We start from the raw sequence: 13,165 nt of genomic DNA, 5'->3' as shown, positions 1-13,165 counted from the left end.
CCGCTAGGCCGCGGTAGGTGTAATGCAGCGCTCGCTCCATCGCTGAGCCGATTAAGCGGAGTGTGATGGTGCGTCCACCGGACTGTGCGTGGCTTCCGTCGATGGGAAACGTGATTATTAAAACTGCAAAATGGAATCAGTTTTCTGCATTCCCTGCGCGCGTAGAACAGGAGCGCAGTGGACAGTTAGCCACGGTCAGCTACAACAATAGAAAAGCGACGGCGGCCGGAATGGGACAGACAGTTCTTACGAGCGAAATCTCCTGCATGTGAACTGAACCCCTGCAAAGCATATGCCAGCCAGTCGTGATGTTGGACACATATTAGAAAAGCTGGCCGGCCAATGTCGAAGAGCAATTACGAACGCAAGTTGGTCAATTCAGCCCCGGCTTCACAAAGGCAGTTCGCACGCTTGAGTGGTTCGTAAGAAAAAGTACCGGCAAATCATTTAAACAGACATATTATTAGCGAGCGCTACCAGCCAATCGCGCGCAGCTTCTGTCTCAAAAAGGTATTAAAAAGCTCTGAATTATACCAGTGCTTTATGCTCAACACAATGGTTAACACAAATATACAGCTCTCAAATTATTGCATATTCGCGCCATACGTATAACGCTTCAAGAGCACCTTGGGGACAGAATGCTTCAAGGGCCGTCTCGTGCGACTCTTCACCTTTCGCACCTCGTGCGTCGGCACACTAAATAGTCTAGTCTGACTCTTCCATACTGTAACAGTTGGTGGAGGCACTGGATATCGATCCAGTATCTGTCGCCGCAGTATGGTAAAGCTACTTAGGTGACAATAACAGCCATTACTCTAGCATAAAGCAATTCACGCATAGCTCTCCTAGCAAAGTCAGGGCCGGGATAACAGAACTCCACTTTCCTTTCTTTTCCTTTCGCGCTTCACCATTGGCCAGAGCGGCGCTTCGCCTACGTTATCACCAGCGTTGGCTGGTCGTGAGCGGTGGATGATAAGGTTTAACAAACGTGATAGTTACATTGTACCGGCCCTGCGATTAAAATATCCGTCCTCATTTTGCACAGCTCGCCTCATTGCCGACTCCCTTAGGTGCAGAAAACGCGAGGGTTTCCTTGGTTTGCAAGGGAGCGCTTGGTTTGTATCACAAAACTCACGAACATCAACGTAAAATACATCAAATAGCCTAGCAAGAAGGTCATCCCATTTTTATTGTTTTATCCTGCTCGCTTAAACGTTGCTATTAGATATGACCATTCGGAACACGGTGTGGCTCTCTGGCTAGGGCAGGGTGCCAGATATTCTGGAATCGGCTTAATGCAGCTTTGAGTGCCCACAGAATGACGTCAAGCGAGCATGCACACTCGAACAATTCATGGTCATTTTTCTTACTCAAGCTCTCGCTTATTTTGGTATGTTCTATTCACTGGAATGTCTCTCTCCCCCCCCCCCCCCCCCCCCCCCCCCCACTCCTCGATTCTCCTACGTCTTCAGGATTACCGCAGTTTGTGTCGTCCAGTGCAGCACTCGATTCTTGGTCTCTTTCCCATAGTGGGTATGCGCCGCTGTTGTTTGAAGAGTCACTCATGATGGTGACGAAGCCTTATTTAGATAAATTGACGCATTTGCTTAATTACGTCAGAAGGTTTGAACTTTCAGAATGTTGAGGCTAGGTCAGTTATCGACAGGAGGCCGTGTTTATCATTCCACTGCTGTAAAATGAATTCCATAAGATACACTATGTATCCGAACATGACAGTTCGCAGGAAGATGGAAGCTTGAAGTGGATGAGACTGGTCGAACAAGAAATGTCCCTGACGAAGACATGTCCCCTTGTCGAAATGTTGGTTCCAGACACACTCCTTGTTTGGTCACTGTTGTTCATAATAAATGCATAAACATTGTATTACAATCGCACCCAGTTAAAAAAAATCTAAACACACGGTTCAGTTATTAAAAACTGAAAGTAATTTAAATTTTGTAAAATATTTATATCTCTCTAAAACTGTCAGGTCAGGCCAGTTGAAAAGAACGACCAAACTCGAATTCTCTGAAAAGTTGTTGAGATTACCTTTAGAATCAGCATGCAAGCGTATGTTCCTTCAGATGTGCGGACGGCTGCGTATTTCAAGAAAGAAGTGGATACGGTCGCAGAATACTGCCTAGAAATATAAGATGCTTGCAGTAAGCTTTTTTTTTCCCTCTTACCTTGCTGTTTGGTTTCTAAATTTTCTGCTTCTCGACTCTCTCGTCTCCACAGTCCCAACCTTCAGAACGAAGCAGCCTTTCTGAACTCCCAACAGAGTTGCTTCAACCCCTCACCAAGATCATAAAGGTTTCATGCATCAAAACTTGGTTCACTGACCTTATGAGCACCTGAAGGTCTGCTGATTGAGTGTGTCTATATCGGGCAAAGAAATACGCCTATGTAAACTTGTATGAACGCAAATTTCTTGTCCCCTAAGCAACTGTGTAAGCCTGCTGAAGGAGCTATGGCAAATACACGCTACGCTGCAAGAGAAAACAATCCTGCAAAAGCAAAGAGAAAAAGGAAATGAAATACTGCGCCGACTGATAAGTTCTTTTTTTTAATTTTGTCATCCGGCTGCCAATTTTTTTTTTCTTTTGGGACATGCGGCGACGCTCCGAAATAGCATTTCATTTTGTTCTTCGCAGGTAGCGCGTCAGTCTTTCAACTTTCGCAGTAGACCCAGAGAATGCTCAGATTTTGAAACGCACTTTCGCAACCGGTGTAAATTTGAAGAACTCCGTCATCAATAACACAGCAGCCTCCCTATTTTGTTTCTACGTTGAAGAAGGTCAGAGGTGATTACGAGCGGTAGGGCTTACCTTGTGCTCTAAAAAATAATAATAATAAGGTGCAGCCAACCGAGGTCAGATTTAGCAAACTAAGGCGTTGTAATGTTGCTGGTGTTTATGGCGGAGGAGGGGGGGGGGGAGGGAAGAAGGAAAGGCAGGGAGGTTAGACAGACGCACGTCCGGTTTACTACCCTACATGAGGCCAAGGGTTTAAAGGGGTGAAAAACAGACAAACAAGGGAAGGAAGGGAGAGGACTAGTTGCGTGCAGCCTTGAAAGTAGGATGACTTGTGGAAACAGTGGTCCAGTAAGCCATAAGACATTTAACAGTGTAAACGTTGGCAACTGTCAGCAAGAACATCACCGTGGTACCCTGAGCGCATCATTTCATTCATCATTGTTTTCATGTGTAGTAGGGGGCCGGACTTGCCATCAAACAACGTTTGCCCTAAAGAGCATCATTCTCTCTGTCACCGATGCTAGAAGGTCTTATCCTCAGATGCATGGGTTCGGTCCTCGGCAGTCTGAACCTCTACTGTTAAAGTAGCAATAAGCTATTAGGCGAGCCAGTTGTGTACATCTGTTTCCTTAGGCACTCTGGTTAAGGCTTTAATATCTAAGGTATGGTTGCTAACCAAGTGTTTTAATTGGCATATTTAGGATTTATTTTCGAAAAGCAAAAGCGCCTGTGCCCTCGCAACGCCCTTTTTTCCCTGTTTTAATCAGGTGGTTATCTCTTGCTATGATGTTTTCTCATAAGCGGCCGCTCCAACTTCTCTCCCGAACATTATCATCAGTGTTGTTATCGTTATTATTGCCGTTTATTAATGAATAATGAATTAATAAATCATCTCCCTTTTTTTAAGCGTGGCGATTATCGTGGTTTATATTATTTCTTGTTTGCCACCGTTTTGTCGCTGGTCACAGACAAAAGCAATTTTATGACCAAGTAGATCAGTTTACAAAGCTTGTTCTCAGCAGTATGCGCAAATATATTCTTCAGTACAGTCTTGGCGCTCTATATATCCGCACTGGTTCTCGTCTGAACCTATAACTGCCCTAAAGTACGAAGATCGCGCACACCGTAAATCCAGAACTCCTGTGCTTAATGAGTGAATGAGTGGAGAGAAGAATTCCGATTTCCTCGGACCCTCTGCAAACGCCTCTATAAGAGGAATCGCGGTTCATATATTGCATTCTTGGAAAAGGGTGCCTCCGAACAACCGGTGGAATTTTAGAAATATATCCGCAAGCACTATATTATAAACGTGAAGAGTGTCTTCGCCTGCTCGACTCTAGAGGAGTATAGAAGTCCAAGCAGTCGCGGATTGTTTTGCTGCCCACTTATCATCCGTATATAGAGCTTCAGGTTTCGACGCTGGTGTCAGTCAGTAGCACAACAGGGTTCCTACATTTAGTGCTGTGCTGTTTGAGGACCGCAGGAAGTTAAAGACCGCCAAGGAGCGATGGAACGAAAAACGTTAGGCCTAACGTTAAGAGGATAGGAAGAAAGCTGTGTGAATCAGACAGAGAGCGAACGGGGATAGCCGATATTCTAGCTGACATTAGGAGAAAAAAAATGGGGCTTGGCAGGCAAGGGAATGCGAAGGATAGATAACCGGTGGACCATAATTGTTACAGAATGGATACCAAGAGAAGGGAAGCGCAGTCGAGGACGGCGGAAAACTAGGTGAGGTGATGAAGCTATATTTGCACGCGCATGTTGGAATCAGCTAGCGCAAGACAGGGGTAACTGGAAATCTCAGGGAGAGGCCTTCATCCTGCAGTGGGCATAAATATAGGCGTATGACGATGATGATGTTTGATGAAAGGCTCATCCACGAAGGCTCTAAGCGCTTGAAGCCGTTCCTATCCTGTGGCCCTGATGGTATCTCCTCCGCAATTCTAAAAGCTTACGGCAGTATATTTGCCACAGTATTGACATCATATTTAATAACTCTTTGAATGCTTCCACTTTCCCTCACATGTGGGAAACTGATCGTGGTTTTTCTGTATATTTAAGTATGGCTGTAAAACCGATGTATCAAAATGTCGCCTGATTTCTCTTCTCTGTGCCACGTTTAAGATTTTTGAGCTTGCTCTCCACAACATACTTTATTTTACTGTGAAGAACTAATTGATTCCGAATCAGCATGAATTTCTCACGGGCCGCGCCACTATCACAGATCTCAGAAGTCTCGTGACACAGACCTCCGTGCCGGTGCTTCAAAGGGGCCAAGTTGACACCATCTATTGTGGCCTCAGCAAGGCTTTTGATGTAGTCAGCCGCTGACTGCTTCTGATCAACTGTGTCGACTTATCTCTGTGTCGACTATCTCTGTGTCGATCAAATGTGTCGACTTCTGATCGACTGTGTCGACTTATCAACTGTAAATCTCTTGCGCAGTTATCTTCTTGGTAGATCATGTTATGTTACCGTCAATGGCCAAACGTCTTCTTTTTCCATGGCAACTAGCGGTATCCCTGAAAGATCAGTATTAGGACCACTTCTTTTTTTAATTTTGATTATTGACGTTCTAAGTGCTATTCAGAATTTTTCCTTCCTTCTATATGCCGATGACATCAAAAATTTTAAGGAACTTCATACTGTTGATGACTGTCGCATCTTGCAGTCGGACCTGTTTTCCTTTTCTGAATTGTGAAAAGATAATAGCATTACCTTGAATGCTGCTAAAACCAAAGTCACGACTTTCACCCGCAAAACAGCAAGCATTTCTTTTTCTCCTTCTGTAGGATAGGATAGGAATAAACTTTATTAGTCCAATGGTCATTGATTCTGCACCAATGTGTAAGGTCTGTGATATCGGTGTACTTTTTAATACAATCTTACATTTTTCATCTCGCGCAAAACGCGTAACAATGTGGGGTATGTGCTCTCTTGGCTCTGTTTGCAGGATATCGAGAGAATTCAATTCTCCTACACCGTTAGGAAAGTTTTACACAACAATCTGTCTTCCTCAACGCGAATACGAGTTGGTCTTCTGGTACGGCATTTCTAGATCCAACAGTGCCGTTATAGATAGGGCCCAGAAAAGGTTTCTAAGCACATATCATCACCGCTTTGCTAACACGGAGGCTGCACGTTACTGTAGCACTGTTGGATTATTGTCATTGCCCTTACTTCGCTGCTGACGTAATCGCGCTGACCTTATATTTCTTTTCAAACTCCTTCACGGTATCCTCACGTGCCCCGAACTTCTCAGTTGTGTCATGTTTCGTATTCCGCGTAAGATCACCAGAGAAAACATAGACCTTCCCATGTTCCTGCCTATCACCACCAACACTGAACCGTCCATAGAATACAGAATATTTATAACGCTTATTTTCATGATCTTTGCATTTTTCATAACTCGCTGTCCTTGTTATTTTCCGAGCTTTGCGTTGTTGTGTCATAGTTTCACGTAATGTTCAACTCCTTTCTCCTCCTTTTTCTTTTGTGTTCACCTTGCGCCTTATGTATGTACACACTTTCCAAGATTGTTCTTTTTATTCCCTTTTTTTTCTTTTTTTACTTATATTCCCCTGCCGTGTTAAAAAAAATTGTTTTCTAATCTATGCGTGCGCCAGCACTTGACCTCATGGTTGTTAATGGCCACAGTAATTCAATGATTGATTGATTGATCGATTATTATTATTATTATTATTATTATTATTATTATTATTATTATTATTATTATTATTATTATTATTATTATTATTATTATTATTATTATTATTATTATTATTATTATTATTATTATTGCTGTTGTTTCTTCCTACGCATAATTCCTTGCGAAGTATTACGTATACGCTGCAAGCGCAAGCTGCTGTCGTTCGTAAAATCTGACAAATATTTCATCGTGCAAGAAGAGAAACCAGAGTACGAGATGGACTTGTTACACTGCCACGAAGCTTCTAATGGTTACCTATATATGAGGTTTACCAGCACTTACCGCGTGAATCTTCATTTTCTTGTGCAAAAGTTATACAGGCCTTTGTTTAGGCCAAACATGCGTAAATTGTCTTACTTTCCTTAAAAAAACACTTGGTTAAACATTTATAAGCAAACATTGCCGCATATAATTATATGATACACCATGCAGTTAAGGGTATATTTTTCACCATCTGAAAATACATTTCAATCGCAGAAGACTTGTAAAAATATCATAACCATTAAAAAAAACTTTACAGATTGCTTTCAGAGAAATAACGTACATCTCACAGCTTCAGCTAGAACAAGTTTCTTTAAAATTTGATGATGTCATCCTTGATTGACTAATTTATACCTTCAATCTGTCTGCCGCATCAGCTATAGAACTTCAATTTATGGTAAATTTTGCTTTGCATAGTTTCTATGAGTTTGGCGCAAGCCGATAGAGAACCGTTTTTCTGTTATTCCGAAAGGTACTTGTTACTTATATTGTTATTAACTGTTATTGTTATCAACGGCATGCCCTACGCTATATATTCACCCTATACACTGCTGGCAATTGCACTTTCTTACCCATCTGCACCAATAATGGTTCGTGATTATTAACGTAAAGTTAGTCGCAATTACTAACATAAGCAAAGGTATCCAGTTCTATTCCCACCAACTAAACCTTGCCGAAGACACGTACGCGCAGTTTGGTTTGTCCTTGCACAGATTACCCTGACATTCCGTCGCAACAACGAAAACGATAACACTAGAGACATTTTGTATAATATTAGGTTTATTAGCACTTACCACGTGAATTTTCATCTTCTTGTGCAAAAAATTATACCGGCCTTTGTTTAGGCCAGACATGCGTGTAAATTGCCTCATTTTCATAAAAAACCAAACACTTGGTTACAACGTGCCATGCACTTCTTTTCGCATCGAGGCTTCAGATACGAGAACAAAGGAAGCAATCTTAATGACACAATGTGATATCAAGCTTGATATCTGAACAATTTTCGTGTCAATAGTTCTAGCCGCTCTAATTCCTAGCCTTTCCATCCGTCCCAGTCTACAGGGGCACAGGCTGGCTCAATATTTTTTCAAGATTTCTCTGGAAGTACTTTTCTTCTTTCCTCACAGTGCCTTACACCGCGACTAAAAACTCTGCATTTGTCGTGTTTTAACTGACGCTGACCACCTAAGGGTGAAGTTTATTTCTCCAGCTGTCTGTCTAAGACGGGTCGCGGTTCTAAAGCTCAGTTTGCCCCCGGACAGACCCTGTAATAAACATAAGGAAGTGAAAATATAAACTCGAATTGGAAAGCTGAGTTGTATATCTCGGTGACGAGAAATCTTTCTCCTGTATGGGATCAAAGTACTACCTTTCAGTTTCTTCAGTAAAAGAGCATCAGACAAGACGGAACTCTGGACCGGCTGACTGGTAACCTTTAATTTGCTCCATTCTCTTGTGTGTTGATTTTTTTCTTTTTAATTTTTTTTTCTTTCCAACAGCCGGAGTAAGCCGCAGAATTACTTTCCTGAGGTCTGACATCGTTTCACACACTCAGCCGAAGGGTATTTTTGCCGTTCTCTGGAAAACTGAGCATGACATTTAATTCTCCGTGCCTTCTGGAAACCTCTGGCAGACCTCATTTTGAAGTGCCAAAACAAAAACGAGACAACCATCCTTGAAAGAAGGCTTCATCAGCCATTCGGGGCCGCATTGTAATTTTGAGGTCTTGTCTTTCTGCAGCAAAGGACTTTATTCGTGTTGAAAGATGAAAACAGCGTATTATCTAAGGCACCTCCAGTCCCGGTAGAACTTTGGACTGAGTACGTAGCAGACAAGTATTTAAAACAAAGTTAGCGCCACCTGTCTCAACCCCTGGATTACGTAGTTCTCGCGAAAAACAGTTAAGATAGAATACTACGTACGAGCACATTTATTGTGTAATATAGTCGGCGCTTCGTATAACCATAACTGCAGTCCAAGAAAAAAAAAGATTTTCGTCATCCCAGTGGCGTATTGGGAGATTGCGTCTAGAGAAACAAACGAGCAACAAAACACTACTGAATCTCTTTCATGCATACTTATACGCGACGGAATTAAATTGTTCGCTGCTTGCATCTGTTTGCGGCCTGTGCTGCTTATCTCTACTTTAAGGCTGTAACGGGCAAGTAGCTAGAGAACTGAAACTTGTTTCAAGGCGCCAATGTAGAAACGGAGAAGTTGGAGGGCGCTGGGGGGAGGGGGGTGGTGTATACTTTGACTTTGCTTATGACTTAGTATCATTCGGTGATGTAACAAGTTTAATAGAGACATTTCTCGGTGCACTGGTCGTTTTGGTACTTCTGTATAATATAAATCATTCGGCTTGATGCAAAGTTTAAGAACAAGGTCATACGAAAAGCCGAGTTTCTTAGCCTCACGAGTGGATGTGTTTACTTTTCTCTGGGTATCATAAAAACACACACAAACACACACACACGCACACTTATTGTCGCTTTCTCTTTAACATCTGACCCTAGTGTGAAGCCTTCATTTTTCTTATGAAACATATAAATCAGAGGTGTAGCCTTTTCTACTTTCCTAAGCACTCGGTCTTTTGTGTTGGTTTGCAGCAATTTAGAGTATTAAGAAATAATTATTGGACTCACCTTTCACTTCATATCCTCCATACGTTTATACTCAAAGCCATTTCAAACCTCGGTCTGGGTAGTCACTTTCATCAATACGTCGAAGCCTTTCTCAGTGGAAGGATGGCTACGCTCAAGGCTGGGGACCTAACATCAGATACAATGAAGCTAGGCAACCGAGGCACCCCAAGGAGCAGTCATCTCGCCCACTCTCTTTAATATCTCCATGATAGGTCTCCCTAGAAGACTCGAAGGCATCGAAGACATAGAATACACCATTTACGCGGATGACACCACGATATGGTGTACTGGAGGCAGCGACGGAGAAATAGAACAAAGATTACAAGAAGCCGTAAACGTCACTGAAGAGTACCTCGTGCCAATGGGACTCCGATGCTCACCCAACAAATCGGAACTACTACTATACAGACCTAAGAGAAGAGGCCGCAAACCCAGGGGGTGGATTCCTCCTGGAGAGAACGATATAACGCTCTATACCAGGAGCGGAAGCGTCATCCCAAGGGTGGACTCCATCCGGGTCCTGGGCTTGGTGATAGAAGCCAACGGGTCCAATAATAAAACGATTCTACGGATCGCTAAGAAAATGGACAACGCAATTAGGCTTATCAAAAGAGTAACTAACCGCCGACATGGGCTTGAAGAAGACAACGTCGTTAGACTACTTCACGCCTTTGTGCTATATCACTTCGCCTACGTGGCATCCATGCACGAGTACCAGAGATTCGAAAGAGACAAACTTAATGCATTGTTAAGGAAGGTAATCAAGGTAGCTCTTGGGCTACCTATGTACACGGAAACCGAACGACTCATGCAACTAGGGATGCACAATACACTGGAGGAAATAGCCGAGGCACAAGAAAGAGCCCAGTTCTTTAGACTCTCTACCACGCCATCAGGAAGACAGATCCTCAAACGAATTGGTATACCAATTACAGCAATAGATAATAATCATACAGAAATTCCCAAAGATCTGCGGAAGAATATCCCTACGGAAGAATATCCCTGCGGAACATCCCTGCGGAAGAATATCCATACGGCAGGACCAGTATGTATGCATGTTCCAAGGAATGTTCACCCAATTCATAACGTGGGCCGAAGGCAAGCCAGAACCAAAGCCCTGCTAGAGAAAGCTCAAAATCAGGCTGAAGAATGCTCGTTCGTCGACGCAGCTTTCATGCCCAATAGACGAGCCTTCACAGCAGTCCTTCTGAACGGCAAAGGTGAAGTCGTCAACTCGGCTTCCACGTACACCACGCAACTAGACATTGCAGAACAAGTAGCCATCGCATTGGCACTTTTAGACCAAAAGAGATCCAGGATCAACAGCGATTCTAGGGCAGCCGTCCGAACATTTGCCAAAGGAGTCATCTCTAGACAGGTTCTGGCAATTCTCGACGGAAAGGTCGTCTAACACCACACGATCATCTGGTTTCCTGCTCATATGGGAGAAATCAACGGTGCTCCCCTGAACTTCAATGAATCGGCCCACAATGCTGCACGAGGACTTACCAACCATGCAGCCACAAGGCAAGAAGATGCTGAGGTTCCTGATTGCAAGGACCACCTCCTCACGTATACAACGAGCTAACCAAGCACTTCTACCTACAACGCAGGGTCTTCCCCCCTCCACACAGTAAACTAAATAGAGCTCAGGCCATTACGCTAAGGCTCTTACAAACAAAAACTTATCCGAACCCTTTATTAATCAACAAGATCTATCCGGAGATCTCTACTCATACAACATGCGAGAAAAGGAACGACACCATAGATCTAAGTCATATGCTCTGGCGTTGCTCCGCGTTACGCAGCGACAAGGACAACACTGAAAGCGGTGTGACGCAGCTCTACGCAGTCTCACATTAGATGAACAGCTATGGGCCGTCCAACGGGCCCGCGAAGCGGCCGATAGGCTAGGCCTTTCGGTCCCAACGTGAGAGCGGCCCGCTTCGAGCTAGGAAACTAGCGCGACCCAATGGACCAAAAATAAAGTTTTTCCATCCATCCATCCATCCATCCATCCATCCATCCATCCATCCATCCATCCATCCATCCATCCATCTATCCATCCATCCATCCATCCATCCATCCATCCATCCATCCATCCATCCGTCCGTCCGTCCGTCCGTCCGTCCGTCCGTCCGTCCGTCCGTCCGTCCACTTCCGGGATTTCTTCGATGCCGTCAATGTCGCCAACGCTGTTCTTATCGGGCAACATGACTGAGTGATTTGTATCTGACTTCCGTCGCATTCTTGGCTGCATCATGCTGCCACTCGGAATTCAAAAGTACTGCTCGGCAAGTTTCATGCTAAGTATTAGCAAATGTCTGCGTATCGTGAATACCGGTAGCGGAGATGCTTATGACTGCACACTGTGCTTCACTAGAGTAGCGTGGTTTGTGTAAGCGGGCCACATTACAGTGATAACGTTCAGTATATGCTCTATCCACAAAGAGCGAAAGCGGCTTTCTTCACAATGTGGGCAAAATATGTGACGCTTCCTCTCACCAAAGCAGTACTGACACATATTTGGTAAGTTGTAAAAACTCTTCATAAATGCGTCTCGCACATAAAGGAATGACAGTAAGGTTCAAAAGTGGGAAACACTTACAAAATGTCAAATGGTACATTCGACTCGTTTCTACCATGCTCCGACTCGGTTTGCAGCGATGCGGAGCGCTCTCGAGATTGAAGCCAGTAAAAGGCTGCTCCAGCCCGACATGCGTCCTGCTCTTAGAGCAATGGTTGCAGCCACGTGATCGAGTTTCTGCCGGGTTTCAGTCGCGCTCCCAGCTCCCAGTTTGAGGGCGAGGGCACCTGCGAACGCTCTGAGCTGGAGTGCGGCGCTCTCAATGAACCCGACGAGTGTTTGTTTTTTTAGGTTTTTTTTTTTTTTTTTCACCAGACCAGTGTACACCGCACCGCGACATCACTCTAGACCGCTCGAAAGCAACCAGTTAAATATAGCATTAATTTCTTACTACAGTTCGGGTCGAAATGCCGGACAGGCTGTCATCAACGTCATCATGACGTCATGCGACAGAACAATATTGCCTGACTTTCCGTAGCATAAAGGCTAGGTATGATGATGTTCCTTAAGAAAAAGGAACGCGAACGAGATCTCTACGTGCATCCCTTCCATTGCTGCACTCGCATGTGCCAGCCGCAGCCAGTGTATCATGACGTCATAAGGCATCCACATGCGGAGTACCGAAACCGAAACTGCTTCGTAGAATTAGGCATTATAGCAAATTACTTCGGATGCTCTGATCAAGCATCCTTTTCTACCCTTTAGAATGTGTGAACATTTATTTACCGCTAGTAAGCGGCAGGTCGAAAATATGATGTCACTATATTTCTTGAAGGTTCATGCATGCACGACATATGTCTTTCTTTCTTTCATTTTTTTTTAAGAAGCGAAAGCGCAATGTCTGCGTCGATGCTGTATTGCCGCTGAGAAGATGGAAGAGCAGTATATAATCAGCATCAACTACTGACAGCACTATATTTCACGGTGTACCGTTTAGGCGTAAGCAAGCAAATTATTTTCTACATAAGTGTAACGGGAATATAGGCAACAAGTGGCTTGCAGGAACACACGCTCTATAAGACGGAGCGTACGAGTGTACCCTGTGCTTGCGCATTGTTTCGGCAGCCTATCGAGCGTCTACATTTGTCATAAAATGCGAAATTGTTTAAAATATATAATCATCATCAGCCTATATTTATGTACACTGCAGGACGAAGGCCTCTTCCTGTGATCTCCAATTACCGATGTCTTGCGCTAGCTGATT

The sequence above is a fragment of the Dermacentor silvarum genome, chromosome 6 (assembly GCF_013339745.2).
Source record: "Dermacentor silvarum isolate Dsil-2018 chromosome 6, BIME_Dsil_1.4, whole genome shotgun sequence".
NCBI lineage: Eukaryota > Metazoa > Arthropoda > Arachnida > Ixodida > Ixodidae > Dermacentor > Dermacentor silvarum.
The sequence above is the reverse complement of the archived record's forward strand: the minus strand, read 5'-3'. Positions refer to the sequence as shown.